Below are 21,397 nucleotides of genomic sequence, written 5' to 3'. Positions count from 1 at the left end.
TAAAAAAGAGAGAGAGAGCTTGAAATTGTCTTGGGGGAATATATATATATACACATTTCTGGTCCTGGGATAGTTATTGCTGTGGAGGATTGATTGATAAATAAAACATTGATTGGCCAGTAGTCAGGCAGGAAGTATAGGCAGGACTAGCAGAGAGGAGAATTGAGAGAACAGAAAGGCGGAGAGGAGGAGACACCAGCCTGCCATCCAGGGAGCATCATGTAAAGGCAGCAAGTAAAGCCACAGAACACGTGGTGACATATAGATTAACAGAAATGGGCTGAGTATAAGAGTAAGAGCTAGACAATAGTAGGCCTGAGCTAATGGCCGAGCAGTTTAAATAATATAAATGTTTGTATGTTTATTTTATAAGTGGGCTACGGGACTGCCGGGGCTTGGTGGAACCTGGAGAGAAAATTTCAAGCTACAAGCTATGGTTTTCTTTCTCTCTCTTCCTTCCTTCCTTCCTTCCTTCCTTCCTTCCTTCCTTCCTTCCTTCCTTTCTTTCTTTCTTTTCTTCCTTCCTTCCTTTCTCTCTCGCTCTCTTTCTTTCTGTCTTTCTCTCTCTTTCTCCCTTTCTTTTCCCTCCCTCCCTCCCTCCCTCCCTCCCTTCCTTCCTTCCTTCCTTCCTTCCTTCCTTCCTTCCTTCCTTCCTTCCTTCCTTCCTTCCTTTCTTGTTGGCTTCTTTCTAATTGTGCTGTACTTTTCTGGCTACCTTGATGTTCATTCTGAGGTCAAAATGAAAGTTTTCTACATCACCCAGGTTTATGGTCCCATTTCTAACTCTATGTCTCTGGGAACCACTAGTACTATCCAGGCTGCTCTTTGCACACTCTGTTGCCTTGAAACCTCAAGTCACAGATAAACTAGTCCCTCAGCCTTTAAGTCAGCTCTCTTTAGCCACACATGGTTCTGGTATAACCTGGTTAGCCTCTACCCAATTCCCTGGTCTTCATTTCCATCAAGAGCCTTGTCAGCAGGATCCTTATTATTCACATTTATGCAAGCATTCTATACTTGGGGTCCAACAGTCACCTATTAGGTTCAGCCCACAGGATTGTAGACATGTCTCTGGTTTGGTTGTCTACATCTTTTCACATTTCTAGTATAAACCACCTGTAAAGGCTTGATTCCATGTTGTTTCAAGTGTAGTTAGAGAAACAACAATCACTTAAAAGGTTTATTTGGGGGGGGCATTCTATTTATTGTATGTGTACATGTAGGTGAGGGTGCTCCGGTGCATATGTGGATGTCAAGAGTACAACTTGCAGGAGTCAGTTCTCTTCTACCATGTGGGTCTCCAGGACCCTGACAACTCAGGTTGTCAGGCTTGGTTGGCAAGCATCTTTACCTATTGAGTTATCTTCCTGGCCCAAAGCTCTTCTTGATAACAGTTTTCTGTTAATCGGTGTCTTCGAGTTTTATTGCTATGAAGAGACACAATGACCACGGCAACTTTTATAAAGGAAAACATTTAACTGGTGGCTAGCTCACAGTTTCAGAGGTTTGAATCCATTATCACCATGTTCAGAAGCATGGTAGCACGCAGGCAGACATGGTGCTGGAGAAGGAACTGAGAGTTCTACATCTTGATCTGCAGGCAGCAGAAGGAGACTGCCACACTAGCCCTAGCTTGAGCTTTAAGACCTTAAAGCCCACCTCCCCAGTGATACACTTGCTCCAGCAAGGCCACATCTACTCCAACAAGGCCACACTTACTAATAGTGCCATCCCCTATGAGCTTATGCAGGCCAGTTACATTCAAACTACCATAGTATGTAAATGTACTCATGTATGAGCACGTGTAGATCTACACATGCATATAATATTTTAGATATCAATTTACTGTGATATAATTCCCATTTCACCTCAGAAAACTTACTTTCCCCATTCTATATTTGTATGGCTCTTAGTGAAAAAAATTGGCTTCCTCAAAATATCAGTATATTTATTAATCTTATTATATATCCAAATTTGTTTCAGAATTTTGCTACTCATACCACTACATTAAAAAAACATACTGAAAAGGGAATTTAAGTTTGTTTGAAGTGGTCTCCAACCATCCAACCCCATCTAATACCACAGATATAAGGTCAATTCTGTGTTCAAAGCAACTTGAGTGTGTTCTTCCTTCTGTTTCACTGTGGTTCTGGTTTTCATTTAAGATACACATGGGATCGATCGTTTCTCTGTTTGCTTTATATTTTAGGACTTTCTTCTCATATTTGATTTACTTTTCTTTAAATATGCAGAATGTTAACAGGCACACAAGAGTCAAACAACACAAAATTACCCATAGAGAGGTATCATTCATCTCCAAATCCCTCTGTTTGGTTCTCATCCATCCCTTGAAAGTCAGAAATTACATTGGTTTCAGTTTTCGCCTTGTTCCACAGAAAGTAGAATTATATGTGTACCTATCTATATGTGTACATATATGTGTACGTCACACACAGACATATACACCTGCTGTGTTGCAGTTGTCTTTTTCCTAGAGATCATTCCATATCAATTTGAAAAGTTTTTCTTACTTTTAAATAGGTAGATAATACGCAGTCTATTGATAGTCTGTAATTCAACCATCCAACCTCTCTTTTTAAGGTTTTGTTTTTAACTGACATAACATTTATGGGGTCCAGTGTGATATCTGACTACAGATAGAGTCTGTGAACTATTACATCATGCTGACTGACCATCACCTCACAGAGCTTCTAGTTACTTTGCAATATTCACTACAATAAATTTAACTAGTCACCTTGCTGTAAAGGAGAATACCAAAACTTACTCTTTTCTAATTGTGACTTTGAGCCTGTTGATCAATCTGATTGACTAGCTTCCAGTATTTTTTATATTAATACTGCAGTTACTTTGTGTGTGTGTGTATATGTATATATATAATTACATTTTAAATATATACATTTATATATATAATAATAAATATAAAATATATAAATATAAATAATAAAATATATAAATATATATACATTTTTAATTGTTGGGTTTTTTAATGTAAAAATATTTTATGATGTAACATTTATCAATTCCTTCACTGTGCTTACCCTTTGAATCATAAATTTAAAAGCATTTAATTAAAGCTAAGCCTATCCCTACTCAGGCTTCAGAGAAATTCACTAATGATTTCTTTTAAAAATTTGTATAACCACACCCTCCTTTTTCTTCTGTCAAGATGTTTCATCTGTTGGCAGTTTATTCTTGTACATGTGTTGGGAGCTGTGCAGCCTAGTCTCAGATCAACATATGACTACATGTCCAACGAGTTTCCTCAGGGCAAGACACCTGTGGAAATGGACTCTCACTTGGCAAGGACCAGTAGTCCACAGGACAGTGTAGGAATTTGCAAAATTTGTGCATCTTGCAGGCTCTTTTATTATATTGATGATTCTTTGGGTGGTTTTTAGTTTTACTTTGTCAGTCACACATGCAATAGCTGTAATTTTCCCTGGAAATTCTGTTCTTTCTTGAATATCTTCCCCTAAGATTCACCAGGGAGGGAGCTAATAATGCTTCTCAAATCTCTTATTTGATTGCTAAATACAACTCCTACTCTTGGGAACTTTTCTGACACAATAGAGACAGTTAGGTACATATGTGAAAACAATACTTGGAACATTAACCATGTTTCACAGTTCCGGAAAGGAGAGTGGGGTATGCCTACACAGAATAGGGGAAAAGCCTCAGGACTACACAGAGTGTTAACTGTTAAGTTATCTGGACACCAAGCATAGAATCATTGGTAGGAGCTGGTATGCTCCAAGAGGAAAAATTACAATGCAAAACGTTGGATGGATAGATCCCTCTTTACCATACATAAGAGCTTATATTGGTGGAAGAATGTATGGCAGAGTGAGATGGGAAAAAAGTGCTTTGTCCAAGTCTGCCTTTTACAGAGAGATTGAGACATGGGACCCTCTTGTAAAAAAAAGGAACTGTATAAAAGCATATCTGGAGACATGAGAGAATTCTCTGGGTTTGAATATTGTGTCCATGTCTATTATTTAACTTTGTAACCGCAAGTAGCCGTCAGCTGACATTGGTGTTGGGAGAGCAGGATTTGTCTGGCTCAATATTTAGTCCAGCCGGCAAAAACACTGAACTCTGTGTCTAGAATAAGGTTATGGCAGGGGGAAGAAGGTGTATTTGGGGAAGCATAAAGGGGAACAGTGGAGGATTTCATAATGATCATGGTGTATTCCTTATTATGATGTATTTCTTAAAGTCAAAAATAGAAGCCGATCATAAAGCTGTTCATGTAACCCCAGCAAGAAAAACTCTGTTTAAGTATAAATAAAGATGCCGTGAGCTATTTGGGGCCACTTGAGTGCAATCCACTTGGTGGGTCACAATTTTTCCTTGCACTGATGCCGCTTCCCAGTCTCAGGACCTGAACCTGAGCCGAGGCTGGACCCCGGCATGCATGCATGCATGGTACAATCAAACTTATCCTACCACCACCCGAAAGGCGTTGTGAATGGTGCCTCTATTGCACGCTAGTTTCTATATGTGATGGGTCTTTTGCTGAATTTCCCATTCTGTACAATTGGCCCATCTATTCATGTTCTAGTGATGAACTGTATTAGTTAGAGCTTTGTGGTACGCTTGGATAGTGTGACTCCCTTGGCCTGTGTGTGCCTTTCCTCTAGTATAGGGATCTATGTCACAAAGGGATCTATGTCACAAAGGGATCTATGTCACAAAGGGACTTGAACTTGCAGTGAAAAGAGGTCAGAGAACGGCCTTTTCAGCTTTTTTTTAAAGATTTATTTATTTATTATGTATATAGTATTCTTCCCCCATGTATGCCTGTATGCCAGAAAAGGGCACCAGATCTCATTACAGATGGTTGTGAGCCACCATGTGGTTGCTGGGAATTGAACTCAGGACCTCTGGAAGAGCAGCCAGTGCTCTTAACCTCTGAGCCATCTCTCCAGCCCCCTTTTCAGCTTTTTGACTTGTGTTTTCAGAGTCTTGCTTTTCATGCTCTTCCTCAGGAAAGAGGGGTTGTGGCTTCTGTGATGCACTGGGGGAGGAAAGGTGGGAAAGGACCCAGGAGCTCTTGCTTCTGAGACACTTGTCACCTCTTTTGCTTCAAAGCATGCCATACTCCGGGCTTTCATTCTCTGAGCCAGACAGCACCTAGTAATCTAGAGATCTGTAGCTTTTGATCCTAAAGAGATTCTTTTCATTAGGAGTCCTCTATTGACTTTCTCTCTTCTTCATTTCCCACCTCCTCTTCCCATACCAGAAGCATTCCCCCAAGGGACTGTTTCGTCCTTCTTCTCTCTTCCTCATTATCCTTATTGCTGGATCACTGTGCAGCGGAGGAGTCTTGGCTGCCTTGCTGAGGCCCAGACCCCATTTCCTGTTGTCTGCCATGGATCTCCATCTGGATAGCTTATTGGATCTTGTATTAAATACAACTTGAAGTGAATCCATCTTCCCATGCATAGATTTGTAAACAGAAAACCAAATCACACCAGAAAGAAAAGGCTTCATCAAACGCACTATGTTAGGAATTTTGTTTTGTTTTATACAACAATGGAAAGCTAAAGAAGTATCTTGTTTTCTGGTTTTTACAGATGCCAATCTTAAGATTTCTGCTGACCTTTCTTCATTTTGCCTCGTTCCACATGGAACATTCTAATCATAGTACTGTCACAAGAGATTTGATGTTGATTCTGTTTATGAATTCCATCAGCATATTCTATACCAAATTACCAAATAATTCAGGTAACTTAGGACACAGTACTTTTTAAGGTCCTTTATAGATTTACTTATTTATTTATTTGCTTACTTATTTTGAGAGAGGGTCTCTCTTTATAGCTCTGACTATCCAGGAACTCACTATGTAGACCAGGATGGCCTTGAACTCATAGAGATCTGCCTGCCTCTGCCTCCTAAGGGCTGGGATTAAAGGTATAAATTTATTTCTAAAGACATACATACAAAAATATAAAGATATATTTATATATGTGCACATATATAAAACCATATATAACATTTAAAAACCTGTATATTGCTGGTGCTATCAGAGCAGTAATTTTATTCATCTGCCCACTCATCCATTAGCAGTTCTGGGGACCAAACTTGGGGTTTTACAAGTTTGAGGCAAGTGCTCTGACCTCTTTTAAACCATTTTGTGTCTGCAGTGGGATACAACAAATGAGTAGCAAATATACTGATAAGTAGACACCAGAGGAGAGAGGAAGAACAAGAAAGACAAGAACCAGAGAAGATTAACAGTTACAGTAGAGAATGGCATCTACCTCTAGGTGGAGACACACCCTTGTCTCCTCCTGTAAGAGTTGGGCCAGGTGGTGGTGGCTCATGCCTTTAATCCCAGCACTCCAGAGGCAGAGGCAGGCGGATCTCTGTGAGTTCGAGGCCAGCCTGGTCTACAGAGCGAGATGCAGGAAAGGTGCAAAAGCTACACAGAGAAACCCTGTCTCGAAAAACAAAAAACAAAAGACAAACAAAACAAAACAAAGAGTTAACCCAGTTGGGTAGGTCTAGGACTTGGCTAAGGGACTGCCTCTAGGAGGAGGTTTTCACATTAAGATAATGTACTTTTCTTCCTCCAAATTCCTTCCCCAGTACAGTCTCTAGAAACTATGAGGTTCGGCTGGATCTGCTTGCCTTTCTCAGAAAGATGTGAAAATTAATTTTTTTTTGTCTTTGCTCATTCATATGCCTCCCCTGGAACTTTAGGCTTCATTACTCTGTCTATAAAGCACCCCCCCAGCCCAGCCCATTCCTCCCATATAGCTACTTGTCTGCCACTGACTGAACTACTTAACAGCATGCCCTTTTCCCTCCTCCTCTTCCAGGCAGCCACAGAGATAGCCTGCCCTGGAGTTTTTCTTCTACACTCTAGTGATACTATCCTTGGACTCCTGTCTGAGTTCCCTCTTAAGTTCTTTTATTAATAAGACTAAGAACCTTAGGTGAGGACCGTGATTTCCCTGGTATCAACAGGGCTGGGACCGGTTACTAAGTGTGTGTGTTTATGTGTCTGTGAACTGTCTACTAGATGTCTTTAGATGTAACAATGAGAATTTACAAGACTTCAGTCTTGATGTCTACATCCTGTTCTCCACTGAAATGAATGCTCCTCGTTGGAGAAATGATTCTAGTTCTGAGGAGGGTTTATATACAGGAACGGAAAATGTTACAGAAATCAAAAAGTACTCAGAAACAGATGAAGAGATATTAAGGGCACATGAATCAGTTTGAAAGAGCTCCTAATGGCAGGACAGTAAGGAATATGAATCCGTTAGTCAGTAGTAATGAACCCAACAATTACGACAGCGACAGCAAAAGCCTAGTTGGGCCAGTTAGTAAATTTGAAATGAATGCCAGAACCAGAAAATGACCACAGGCCAGGGAAATGGCTCAATTAGAGCAGGGTGCAAACCAGAAGACCTGAGTTTGAGCCCCAACAGCTACATAACAGATTTATTGGGAAACTGGATCCATGCCCTCGGAAATGCTAACATTCATGTTAGTAACATTACGCATAACAGATCAGATTTAACATCAGCTGTGTCTGATGACAGTGACGTGTGGCTTCAGAGGAGAAGTTTTGAGGACACACTGATTATAGAGAGAACAATCTCACCATACATGGTGAACCTGAATCTCATCACAAGGAAACAAGTAAAGAAATATAATTTTGGAATTCTACATAATGACCAATTTGGATTCTTAAATAATATCCACTGATATGAAAGAAAAAGACTTGATGATTTTTTTTTTTAAAAACCATTAACAGGGAGGGGAGGCAGGAGAGATGGATGACTCAGCAGTTAAGAGCACTTCCAGAAGACATGGGTTTGGCTCCTACCATGCACATGGTGGCTAACAACCACCTGTAACTCCAGTTCCAGGGGACCTGACACCCTCTTCTGGTCTCCGATGGCACTACATGCATGTGTTGTATATACATACACACATACAGGCAGAACTCATACACACAAGATTAAAATCTTGAAAAAAAAAAACTGGGCATGATGGGACATGCCTGTAATTCCTGCACTGGGGAGGCAAAGGCAGGCAGATCACTGAGTTCGAGGTCAGCCTTATCTACTGAGTGATTCCCAGGACAGCCAAAGCTACATAGAGAAACCCTGCCTCAAAACAAACAAACAAACAAAAAGATTCAATAGAAGTGTGAACTATTGGCTAGAGTATACTATAAATTCTAATCTTAAAAAATCATTAGGAAGAACAACCCTGCACCTGGGTGTGGTGGTGTATTCCATAAATCCCAGCACTTGGGGGACTGAAGTAGAAGGATCATAACTTTAAGGCCAGCCTGGGCTACTTAGTAAGACCCTTTCTTGCCCCTCACCACCCTCAAAGAACAATATTAGGCAAAGTAACAATACTGAGTAAACGTTAATTTATCTTTATTGTGACACTGTTATTATAATGTGGAGGTTAACACGCTTCCCCCCAACCCCTGCCAGAAAGATGTATGAAACTCATTTCACTTAACTGTCCATCATCAGATGTTTCACCATTTTATGAAAAAACTTGGAGAAAATTCTGGTGAAAAAAAAAATCTGACTGTTAGATGAAGAGAAAATATACTATTATAATACACTGTTACCAAATATTATTATAATATACTCTGTTTTCAAATGAGCATTGCTTTTGTGCCCTCTTGACTGGACTGATTGGATAAAACATACCTAGGAGATCTGAATTTACCTCTGAGGACTTTTCGAAAGACATTAGTTCACGAAGGCTCGCTCTAATGAATGGGTGAGGGATTCATAATATGATGGCGTTACTGGGAGATGGTGGCCGGCAGGAGGTGGAGTCCAGCCTTGCTCATTCTCTGTGCTTTCGGGTTGCTATGGTTTGAGGTGCTTTCTCTGCTCCTCTGTTTGCATCATGATCAACACCCCAGCTTCTGTCTGAAACCATGAGCCCAAATAAATCCTTTCTCCCTTCAGTTGATTCTGGCGTCTGGTCAGAGAAAGAGGAGTAGTGAACGCTGCATGCCTCTGCACGAAATGGAAGCTCTTGTTAAACACCAAGTGGAGACCCTCCAGCTGCCTCCCCAGAGCTGCCCCAGTCCCAGCATTCGCTTTCCTCAGCCCAGACCTACCACCCCATCAGTGGCAACAGTTTGTATTTATAGGTGATCAATTAAACCACAAGCCAGAATCCAGTCTTTCTTTGCAGTTTTGTGACTTAAAGTCATTTACAATTGAAACTTATCTCCAGAGAAATCTACTCTGTACTAATTATGTGATCTTTTTTCAGTGTTGGAGACTTTTTGAAAAATTATTTTTAAAATTATTTAGGACAAAATACAATTATATTTTTAAATAAATTAACTCTTAAATTAAAGAAAATATTTATAAGTACCTGCAGTATAATTTTCAGATGAGTGTTAACAACATTTTGAATGATTATTTAAGCAAGGCAATGTGCACTGAGCTAGCCTGTGAACGAGCTTGTTACAGATATTATTTGCAGTCCAGATGAAGAAACTTTTTAAAAGGAAAAAAATTCAAATGTTAAACAATGGAATTTATACTGTCTGGAAATTAAGTATCACGTGGAAGAACAATGTCAATGGGAAACGATTTATTAAGTGAAAAAAAGGGGGTTGGCATTTAGTGCAATTTTCTTAGTTTTCAAATGTAAAATGCTATTACAATTTTGCTTTATATAAGCAAAAAAAAAAAATGTATACAAGGGCATTAATCACCAGAAGCAGACCCTAGCTGTGCAGCAAGTAGAGTAGTGTATTTCACATTCACATTCTTCTTTATAATTTTCTATATACTATACTATTCTAACACTATAATCAAAGCATGTTCAAAGAAATAATTAACAATCCCAAGAAAGCAGAGGGCACAAAGCACCCAACAGTTCCTGTCAGTTCTATAAGATAAACTTCATAGGGCTGAAGAGGTCAGCCATGTACTCTTAGAGGAGACAGCCACCTGCCCCCCATTCCCAATTCCTGCCCCACAAAGTACCTTGCGTGGTACACAGGAAGAACAACCATTAGTTTGTTAGTGATGAGTAGATACCATAGTTTTTTAATTTCTACCTTCTCCATTTTAGAAACATGTAGAAAAATTTAACTTTATTGGGATCACCAAATTGGTGTGCTGCTACTTGATTTGGATTTAGGTTCAATCTATACTAAATAAAGACTCCATTGAAGAGTCAGGTGTTACTCTAACAGGTCTGCCTTTATATGTTACTTGGTCTTTTTTTTTCCTTGCAACTTGCTTTTTTCCTTTTTTTCCCCTTTGTTCTATATTTTTAGTGTTTTGGTTATTATGTGTTGTTTGGAATTTCTATTCTGGTCCAGTCTATTTGGTGTTCTGTATGCTTCTTGTACCTTGATAGGCACCCCCTTCTTCATGCCAGGGAAATTTTCTTCTATGATTTTGTTGAAAATATTTTCTGTGCTGTTGACGTAGGTTGCTTCTCCTCCTTCTATTCCTATTATTCATAGATTTGGTCTTTTTATAGTGTCCCAGATTTCCTGGATGTTTTGTGCTTGGGTTTTTTTAGACTTAACATTTTCTTTGACCAAGGTATTCTCTCTTATCTTTGGTGCCCAACCATGTTCATTGCTACTGTATTCATAATAGTCAGATACTAGAAGCAGCCTAGATGTCCTTCAGTGGGTGAATGGGTAAAGAAAATGTAGTACATTTACAGAATGGGTAATTATTCAGTTATTTGAAAAAAAATGAAATCATGAAATTTGCAGGTAAATGGATGGAGCTAGAAAAAAAATGATCCCAAATGAGGTGACCCAGAAAGATAAATGTGGTGTGTATTCACTTATATGTGGATGTTCGTTAGTCTTTGATAAGCAAACCATATCTATATAACCACAGTGGTTAGGTACAAAGTAAAGGACTATGGGGAGAGAAGGATTTTCCTAGGAAGGTGAAATGGAGCAGATTTATGGGTGAGTGAGGCAGGGACTGGAAGGGAGGGTCACTCAGGGAGGCAGAGCCATGAGGGGGCAATACAGTGAGGAATAGTTAAAACTATGTGCCATTCGAGGGTCAAATGGAAAACTATTACAGTAGAAGCATCCTAAAATATAGATCATCCTAAAATATATGAAGGCAATCTAAATGAAATTGCCTTCTGACTAGACCACATTCTTGACTTCTTTTCACTTAGCAATGTTGTTAGGTGTTAGGTTGTTTTTTTTTTGTTTGTTTGTTTGTGCGCTTTTTTTTTTTTTTTTTTTTTTTTTGTGGCAATCGGAGGGCTAAGGAATGCCACAAAGTCACACCATGCAATGTGCCTTACACAAGAGATTTAAGGGGTTGGGAGTGGAGCAATACAAAAGACTGTCCCGGAACGAAGATGGAAGAGAGAGCAGGCCACGAAGGCTTGGACTTTATAAAGGGTTCAGCAGACACATATAGGGAGAATGTGAGCCTTGTAACAGTGGAAATGTTGGCACTTGGTAGCTGGTGATGACATGGTCGCTGGGCCTGGGTCACTGAGGGCAGGCGAGGGGGGCATCTGCCTCTAGAATGCGGGTGGTTCTCTGTTTTCCAACATTACTCCCTCCTTTTTTTAATTATAAAAGGTGATGAAATAGAAAGGGATGACTCATGAGGCAGGAATGGAGGCGCTGTGCTCTTTAGACTGCTTCCTGTTGTCTGGGGCATTGATGTCTTCTAGGCACTTACCGTCAGGACACATTTAGCTGTGAGTCTCCAGCTCTGTGGCTAGGAGTTGGTAGCTGTGTAACAATAACTGGTTGTTTGATTAGAGATGTTTTTTGAATTTGTCATTGGAGAGACAGAGAAGAAATTGATGAAGCAGGTTGCAATTAGTAAAAGCAGGAAAATGAGAAGGGGGTGGTCAGGAAGGGCAGTATCCAGTTCCATATGGGGTTCTCAAAGGCCCAAGGGCTGAAGGCAGAAAGTTGTTTCTTATGTTTCTTTAGAGGTCTATTTGAAGTTGTTGGATTCTGCTTTTTGCTACACCTGATTGGTTCACATAGAAGCAGCATTCTTCTTGGAGAAAGAGATAAAGGCTGTCTTTTTCTCAGGAGTAGGGTGATCTAGTGCCCATTGGTTTTGGAGTACCACTGCTGCCAAGAAGTCCATTTGTCCTTGAAGGGTGAGCATGGTTTGGGACACCTGTTGGAGGTCCTGAATAAATTAGGAAGAAAACTGGGCTAGAAGGTTAGAGAGATGGTCAGTCCAGCTGTCCCAGTGGCAACACCCAGTTATTCCTGTGACAGCTACAAAAGGCAGGATTTACACTGCCCCTTTACTATGTCTGGCAGCTACTGAATCCACCACCAGAATCCGTAGGGGCTCCTCTCTATGTATCACCCCTAAATTGGGGAAGAGAAATACTAGCACGCAAACTCCTGGCCAACTGGCGGGTTGGTGATGGTAGACTTGAGTACCACAAATAATTGAGGTGCTGTGGACGGTAGGGTACTGGGGCTGAGGTGGGGTGTCAAGGGTTAGGGTTTTATTGTAGCCTAAGAGATGGAAAATGTGTCCTGGGTGACTTAAAGCAGTTTGCCATGCCAAAGAGGACAATATGAAAATGGTAGGGAGTTGTGGCATTGCCGGACACAGGGCAGTTGGTGGATGGTGAGGTAAGGTTATTTGATGAGGTGACAGGGGTGGCTGTAAGTAGCAGTTGTGAGCTAGTCCAGGAGGAACACACATCCAGCAATCCCCAAAGCTGCCTGGTTGGGTGACATTAAGGAACTGGTAGGCCAAGGTCAGAGTCTGAAGAAGGAAACAAAATGACAGATTTGTATTATTTAGGAGAGGGGATGTTAATGAGGTTGTGGTCTTGGAGGAGTGTTGAATCACCTCCTCTATCACTCCTATCCCCAGGGATTGAGTAATTGGGAGATATTTTCTCTGGATTTGCATGTGCTGATGAGGTGCCATGGGCTGAAGAAGTGGTAGAACTTACTGGTAGCACCTGTTTCCCTCCTGAGATCCTATGGGTTCCTGACATAGAGGTAAAGGGCCCCATATTGTCAATAGAAGAGGGAATCGAGTGAAGATGCACATGTGGTATTGGCAAGACCAATATGGGCAGCCTCCATTATGTCTGGCCATTTACAGTACCCTTCTGTCTGGTCATAGAGGAAGTGGGTGGAAAGGTCATGGGTTGAGGAAGGAAGGGTGCATACAGGGGTGATGGGAATTTTAACTGGCACCTGAGAGCCTGTATGGAACAATTATCCAATGCTATCTGGAAGGACCATTTGCTAGAAGTGGGATTTTGTGAACCTTGAATCTCCATATGTAAGTGTTGCCCTGGAAAGCAGCAGACAAGAGGGAAAGAAGCAAAAACCTATGTGTAGTTGAATTTTTTTTTGGGGGGGGGGGCACCAGCTCACAAATAACTACACAAGACTTATTATTATGAAAGCTCGGCCTTAGCTTAGACTTGTCCCACTAGCTCTGGTAAGTTAAAGTCCCATTTATTTTAATCTATGTTCTGTCATGTGGCTTGTTACCTCATCTCTCTGTACTGCCCATGTTGCTTCGGACTACATCTCCAGGCCCAGAAGTCCTGCCTATACTGCCTGCCTAGCTATTGGCTGTTCAGCTCTTCATTAAACCAACACAGCAATATATCTTCATACAGCGTACAAATATCCCACAACACCTATGTCCAATCCAGTGGAGATGAGCATGGCTGTGGGGTCAAGCCTCATTCTTCTGGAACTGGGGACAAGGTGGTTGATCTCAGTGACCCTGAAACTTAAGGGAGCAGGGTCCTGTTGGGGTTGATATATATGAAGGGAAGTTATCTTGAGGTAGAGGAATAAAGGGCTTATTTGGGAAGTTCACATAACACACACCTATCATCCTTGCATTCAAGTTCTCTGCCCCCCCCCCAATATTTAAAATGAGAGAGAGGACAAGTCTGATTTTTGTTGTCCTTATAGTCACCGGAGCATGGTCAAACTCCAGTGGCCTGACTCTTAAAGAGAAGTGAGCCTTTCCCCACACACATCCCCCAGTAGGCCTTCTATTGTAGAAAGCTACACTTCAGCATTCTTATCACAATTAAGAGTTCTCTTTGATGGCTTCCTGTCTAGGTCATTAATTTCTTTGAGGGTAGGGGTAGGAGTTGTCACAGAAACCTTCTATGTCTCTCTTTCAACTATGAGTCTGCTGTGGTGGTATTGTGTTCCCCAAAATACTGTGTACTCTAATAAATTTATCTGGGGTCAGAGAACAGACAGCCACTAGATACAAAGGCTAGAAAATGGTGGCACTCACACCTTTAATCCTAGCATTCCAGAGATAGAAATCCCTCTGGATCTCTGTGAGTTCAAGGCCACATTGGAAATAGCCAAGCATGGTGACACACGCCTTTAATCCCAGAAAGCGAGCCTTTAATCCCAGGGAGTGGTGGTAGAACGCAGAAAGATATATAAGGCGTGAGGGCCAGAAACTAGAAGATTTTGGCTGGTTAAGCATTCAGGCTTTTGAGCAGTAATTCAGCTGAGACCCATTCCGGATAAGGACTCAGAGGCCTCCAGTCTGAGGAGACAAGACCAGCTGAGGATGCGGCGAGGTGAGATAGCTGTGGCTTGTTCTCTTTTAAGATTCCTGCTACAGTCTGCAGTCATTGTGACCACTACAGCAGCTTCCTTGCCCTTACAGTCAGCAGGAGCACAGATCATGGACATCCACCTGGCCTCTGGTGTCAGCACATGCCATGGACTTCAGCATGGTCTCCAGTGGTAGTATAGGCCATGCAAACCCACAGCCCTGAGCGATAGCCCGGCCAATAGACATCAACATGGCTTTAGGTGGTAGCACAGACCATGGACATCTGCATGGCTTTCAGTAGTAGCATGGGCCATGGACATCAACTTGACCCCTGGCTGCAGCAGAACACAGACCACAGCATGGCCCTTGGTGGCAGCACACATCACAGACATCAACATGATTTCAGGTGGCAGCACAAACAATGGACATTTGCATGGCTTTCAATAGTAACATAGGCCATTGACATCAATATGGCCCTCAGCTACAGCAGGATAATGGACCCAGACATGGCCCCTCAGTGGTAACATGGGCCACAGATATCAACATGGCCTTTGGTGGTAACAAGGGCTGCTGTTACCCTAACTACAGCAGGACCACAGGCCCAGACATGGCTCCCAGTGGCAGCATGGGCCACAGAAATCAACATGACCTCAGACAGTACAAGCCATGCACATGCTTAGGCATCTGATGTCAATATGGTTTAGCCTCCTCCATTCTTCCCACCCCTCTACTGTAAATTCATTCATCACAGTAGCATTGGAAGCTGCAGCACATCATTTAGTGTATTTTTTGCCCACACAGCTCTATATGCAAATACTCATGGCTACAAGTCATTGGTCTGGTTGGTCTTTGGTCTCTGAAGCACCAGAAAATAGCAGACTATCACAGAGACAGCCATGCTTTAGGTTTTCATCGACAATGGCAATGACGTTTCTGAATCTGGTTCTGCAGTTCCAGTTCCTCCTTGAGGTCCAGTAGCTCAGAGGTGGAGTAGATGTTGGGTTGACCTACATGAAGTGTTCGATTTGGGCCTGGATGACAGATGAATTTGTCAGGCTACTCCCTTGCAGTGGGCTCTTCTGGGCAGTCCCACCAGGCTGCCTGACAAGGGTATTTGTGTATATGTGTAGTCCTGACTGTACTGGAACTTGCTCTGTAGACCAGGTTGGCCTTGAACTCAAAGATTTTCCTACCTCTGCCTCCCAAGTGCTGGGTTTAAAGGCATGCGCCACCATTGCCTGGCGTCAAGGGTATTTTTTAAGAAGCGTTGAATTTCTTCTCTTTCCCAAGAACTAGGGATGGTATGGAATATGGAATGCCGAGGGATTTTGAGGGCTTTAGATAGGGTTTGGGAAATCTGGAAGGGGAAGTCAGGGCCACTGTCTGACTGGAGGATGTGAGGAGTCCAAAGGGAGGAATGAGGTTGGAGACTAAGTCCTTTTGTTGTTGTTGTGGAATGCCTCTATCCACCTGAGAAGGTGTCCACCAAGACCAGGAGATACCTAACACTGTGGGCATGTGGGTAAAGTCAAGTTGCCAGTCTGTTCTGGCCTGGTGAGTAGGAAAAGGGGGGCTGTGGTATCTGGAGATGGGGTCTGACATTTGTCATATTTTACAAGAGGCAGTAATAGCCTTAAGAGATACAAACCCTTATGGCTGGGCTTTAATGAAGTGAGACAAGTCTTGGCTATTAGGCTGAAAGAGCTGGTGTAGATAGGACAGAATTTGTTACATGTCAGGAGGGTGGTAGTGGGATGTGGGTGATAATGCAAGCATGTCCTGGAGTGGGTGAGATGGGTCTGGGCCTCCAAGGGCCACAGCTTTAGCCACTTCATAGGCTCAATTATTTCCCTTAGAGATGATGGAATTGTTGGTCTGGTGGGACCAGCAGTGGACAGTTCCTATAGCTGTGGGGATATGGGAGGCTTTTTAACATGGCCATAATTTGGTCTGAGTTAGTGATTGATCCTCCTTTTGTTCTAAGTAGTCTGCACTCTTTCCAGATGGCAGCATGGGACAAGAGGATCTGGAAGGCAATATTTAGAGTCTGTGTAGATGTTTAGGGATTATCCTTGTGCCAAATGGAAGGCATGGGTAAGAGCTATTAGTTCATCCTGTTGATTAGTTAGGGATGGGCAGGGAGTACCTGTGCCTCAACCACCTCAGTATCTGACACTATGGCATAGCCCACTTTTCAGGCCCCCTTGTATAAAAAGGAGCTGCCATCTATGACCAGGTGTAGATGGCATGAGGCAATGTGCCCTCCTGTGTGTGCGAGGGATAGGGCAGTATTTCCTCTTAAGGTTTCAATGCAAGAATGAGACAGGGAGTAGTTGGTGTTTTGTCGGGGAAGATTTGAGATGATAGGTGGGCATGATTGGAAGTAAGTTTGGCATCTTATACTAGTGCCCCTTGGAGGGAGAGAACCTGGGAGGGAGGGAGGGAGGGAGGGAGGGAGGGAGGGAGGGAGGGAGGGAGGGAGGGAGAGGTTGTAAGCCTTTATACATTAACAGGTGGAACAGGTTGTAGGAGAAGACAGTGCTAGGTGACCCAAAATTTAGTTTTTAGGTCCATGAATGAGGAGCTGCTGACGTGCATATGAAGGGTGCCCATCCCTGGGTGGTAAAGTCTTAATTTCTTTGCCAGGCAGGCCACAAGTGCAAAGGAAGGTCCCAATTGGTGGCCTAAGACTCCATGGGCACAGCCTTCTTTTTTGTTACACAGTGGGAGAAGGGCCGGGTTAGGCCTAGAAGGTATAGTGCTGGGGCCTGAAGGAGGGCCTGCTGGAGCTTCTGAAAGGGCTTGGTAATGGGTGTGAGAAGGGGTTCATGTGAGGAGGCAAGAGCTGCCTCATAGAAGGTGGGCAAGGAAGGAAAAGGAGGGGAGCCAGGAGTCTAAGAAGCAAGCTATTCCTAGGAATGCTGAAATCTCTTTGGTAGAGGGGAACTTGAGGGACTGGATTAGGTGTTTTCTATCCAAGGAAATGGCTTTGTGGTTTGGGGTAGTGGTTAGGCCCAAGTAGGTGACCTGAGGGGCAGACAGCTACACCATAAATGGTGAGACTATAGCACTGGCTGGACAAGAAATTTAGAAGAGCAGAGGTGTCAGTTTGACTAATTCGTAGGGACAGACCACAGGAGAGAAGGTGTTCTACATATTGTATAAGTTTAGATTTGAGGAGAGACAAAGAGAGTAGATCAGGGGCCAGGGTCTGGCCAAATAGGTGTGGGCTGTCTCGGAACCCCTGGAGTAGGACAGTCCAGGTGAATTGGGTAGAGCTGGGTGTCAGGGTCAGCCCAGGGGAAAGCAAAGATGGTTGTGACGGTGTGTCAAGGAGAAGGTGTCCTTGAGGTTCAGGACCGAGAAATGGGAGGTCCCTGAGGGGTAGTGGAAAGGAATGTGTAAGGGTTAGAAGGGGGACCACTGCAGAATTGAAGAGATGGAGATCTCAAACCAGGCAGCAGGCCCCACTGGACTTTTTAACAGCAAGATGGGGTGCTACAGAATGATGTGGGGTAAAGTCAATTTTTTTCTTAGGAGGTCAGAGATGATAGGCTTAAGTTCCCCGAGGTGCTGGAGAGTGAGACTGAGTACTAGGCATGGGTGTACTGGGTAGGGTCCAGTAATTGGATAACAATGGAGGAATGGTGTTTGGCAGCAGAGGGTTTTGGATATCTTAGACTTGGGGGGTTCACCCAGGAGGCTGGCAAAGGAGATGACATGTTGGAACCAGTAGTTTGGGTGGCTAGGAGGAGGAGAGAGGCTACTGGTGAGCTTGGCAAATGGGGGAAAAAAAAAAGAAAATAGAGTCTTCCACTGGCTAGAAGATCCCTTCCCAATAAAGGGATGGAACAGTTTGGCACCACCAGGAAGGAAAGAAAGGAATGCTCCTGAAAATACAATTAATTGAGTGATGGGATCTGATGAGGTTGTAAGACTGTCCCCCTACCCTGACAACAGGGAAAGAAGGAGAGGTGGGTTCTCCAAGCTCTCTCAGGACCAAGTAAGGGTCCTCAGTGTCCAGGAGGAAGGGGACGGACTACCTTGATACCATAATGACTACCAAGGGCTCCCTGTCAGAGATGACAGTGGTTGGTTAGGCCAAGGGAGATGGGATCCCCTTCAGCCTCCAGGTTTAAGATGTTGGTTGGATGGCCATCTGGGTCTGATGTCCCCATGTCTTGAGGGACATAGGGGGGCAGTCAACAGATCAATGTCCTTCTTGATGGCACTTTGGACATGGCTGGGATGGCCTGCACGGTTACAGCAGGCCTGCGCCCAGTGACCTTCCTGAGCACATTTTAAGAAGGGACCTAGTGGTCCTTGAGCCTTAGGAGGCAAGGGAGCCTGGGCAGTTGCTGAAGCTGGTTGACTGGCCTTGGCCAGCATTTGGTATTTCTGTTTATGGGCTTTTTCATCTCTATCATGCTACATCTTAAAGGCCCGCATTTAAGACTTCTGCCTGTGGGATTAGGGATCCTCTCTCCAGATGCTTAAGCTTGGCCCTAATGCCAGGGATACTCTGGAAAAAGAAATAGGTCATGAGGAGTTGTTTACCCACTGGGTTTTTGGGGTCTAGATTGGTATATTCTAAGAGGGCCTTTGTAAGGTATTCTAGGAATTGAGATGTGTTTTCCCGTTTGTCCTGGATTGGTTTGAGGCCAGCCTTATGGAGACTGGAAAGGAGGCATGTTGTAAATCAATCTCTAGCTAGAATGCCACCTAGGGTATTGCAGTTCCATTGGGCATCCCAGTTGAGGCCATCTCAGCCCCGGTCAGGTGTGCTGTGTTAATTTGGTGGATCTCATTTGTGTGTGCTGTAGCCTGTCCCCAAACTTGCCTGTGCTCTTTGGGAAGTAGGTTGCTAGTCAGAATCATATATATATGTCACAGAAGGTGAGACTATAGGATAGGGTGATATATTGGAATTCTTTAATGGAAGTAGAGCAGTTAGGAGTCCCCAGTTCATTTTCTATTTGAGAGTTCACTTAATGAAAAGGGACATGTACCTTGACCAGGGTGTCCACCTTGGCAGCCTCCTGCAAAGGCAGAATGGGGGCCAGGTTAGGTCGGGTTGAGAGAGGTAGAGGGAGTCCCACAGTGGAGTGGGAGTGAGTAGCAGGGGGACTGCAAGTTGCTGGTGGGGTGAAAAGGAGGTGCTTGGATGGGATGGTTAGAATAGCCAACTGCTGGAGAGTGAGGAGACCAAAGGAGCTGGAGGAAGAGAAGGAGCTATGGGTCAAGGCTGGTAAAGGTGAGGGGGCCTCATTAGCGGGATCACGAGTAGGGTAGGAATCATCTTGTTCAGACTTCATAGCTAAAAGGAGCTCAGTTGGGGGAATATGGAGAATAGAAGGAAGGCTTGGAGCAAAGGTTAAAAAAATAAAAAGATTGCACATAGAAAATCTGTTTCCATTTTCCAAATAGCTGGCAGTAGTTATAAAGGTTCTGAATAATACCGGGATCTAGGGTGCCACCAGGCAGCTTTTTGAGTGATTATCTAAGGGATATTGACTTAGTTAGGGTTTATTATTGCCATGAAGACACACCATGACCATGGCAACTCTTATAAAGAAAACATTTGAGGGTGGCTCCCTTACAGTTTCACAGGTTCAGTCCATTATGATAATGAAGGGGAGCATTGCAGCATGCAGGCAGATGTGGTGCTGGAGCTGAGAGTCCTACATTTTTGACTCAGAGGCAACAGGAAGTCAACTGACTGTCACACTGACTGAAGCTTGAGAAAAGGACCTTAAAGCCCGCCCCACAGTGACACACGTCCAACAGAAGGTGTGGCCCAGATTAAAGATGTTTCCTTTAGCCTCAAGGTCTGGATTAAAAGTGTGTCATCCAACCTCCTCCAGCAAGACCACACCTCCTCCAACAAGGCCACACCTCCTAATAGTGGCACTCCCTATGAGCTTATGAGAGGGGGGCAAATAAACTCAAACTACCACAGATATCGAGGCCAGATTTGACTGCAAAGGCAGATAACTTTAGAGGCCCTTAAGTCAGGCACTGGGCCGAGGGATTGCATGTCCTCTAAGAGGCATCCCAAAGGGGAGCCAGAAGGTATGGATGACACCATTCCCATGGGTGAGGAGGAGAGAAAGGTAGCCTAAGGGATCCCCAGGACTCAGGGGGGACTGAACAAGGAAGACACAGCCATTCAGTAAGTCATCATTGCATTCTTGGGGTCAGAGCAAAAAGCCTGAGGAGATTGGGTATCTAGTACCAGGGCTTTCAAGGAAAGCCAAAAGCCAAAAACATGCTCAAAAATTGAAGAGAAATGGTCAGAGGTGGGGTAGGTGAAGAGGGCCAACTGTAGCTTTAACGATCGTGGCTGAGGGTACCTCCACCTCTAAGAATACCAGAGGGGTGGGGGATCTTCAAGGATTACTCCCTCGGATCCAGGGAAGCATTTGCACTCATCAAAGGAAAACTTACCAATTGCTGCTGTTGGATGGGTACTCAGTGATAGGTGAGTCAGAGGTGGGTCTGTGCAGGTTGACTGGAGATAAGCAATAGAGTCCCAGTGTAGCTTAGACCCCCCAAAGGGGGGCATAGGCCCTAGGATATCCTACCAAGTCTTGGCACCAATGTTAGTTTTTTTTTGGTGGTGATCAGATGGTCAAGGAATGCCACAAAGTCATGCCATGCAGCAGACCTCACGTGAGAGATTTATGGGGAGCAGGGGCTGCCCCTGAATGAGGACAGGAGAAAGAGGACAGGCTGTGGTGAAGGCTTGGGCTTCATAAAGGGTATAACACACGCAATAGGGAGAATACGCGATTCATGGTGACAGTGAAAATATGTCGCATTTGGTG

The 21,397-nt window shown here is 43.5% G+C and overlaps 1 protein-coding gene across 1 annotated transcript in view; it reads left to right on the top strand.

Annotated features, from left to right (window-relative positions):
* LOC121822749 (uncharacterized) overlaps nt 1-21,397 on the top strand; it is an 81,919-nt gene that overhangs the window by 38,832 nt on the left and 21,690 nt on the right. The window lies entirely within an intron of this gene.

This window comes from Peromyscus maniculatus, chromosome 15, assembly GCF_049852395.1.
Source record: "Peromyscus maniculatus bairdii isolate BWxNUB_F1_BW_parent chromosome 15, HU_Pman_BW_mat_3.1, whole genome shotgun sequence".
NCBI classification, from domain to species: Eukaryota; Metazoa; Chordata; class Mammalia; order Rodentia; family Cricetidae; genus Peromyscus; species Peromyscus maniculatus.
This window is presented reverse-complemented; position numbering and strand designations above follow the sequence as displayed.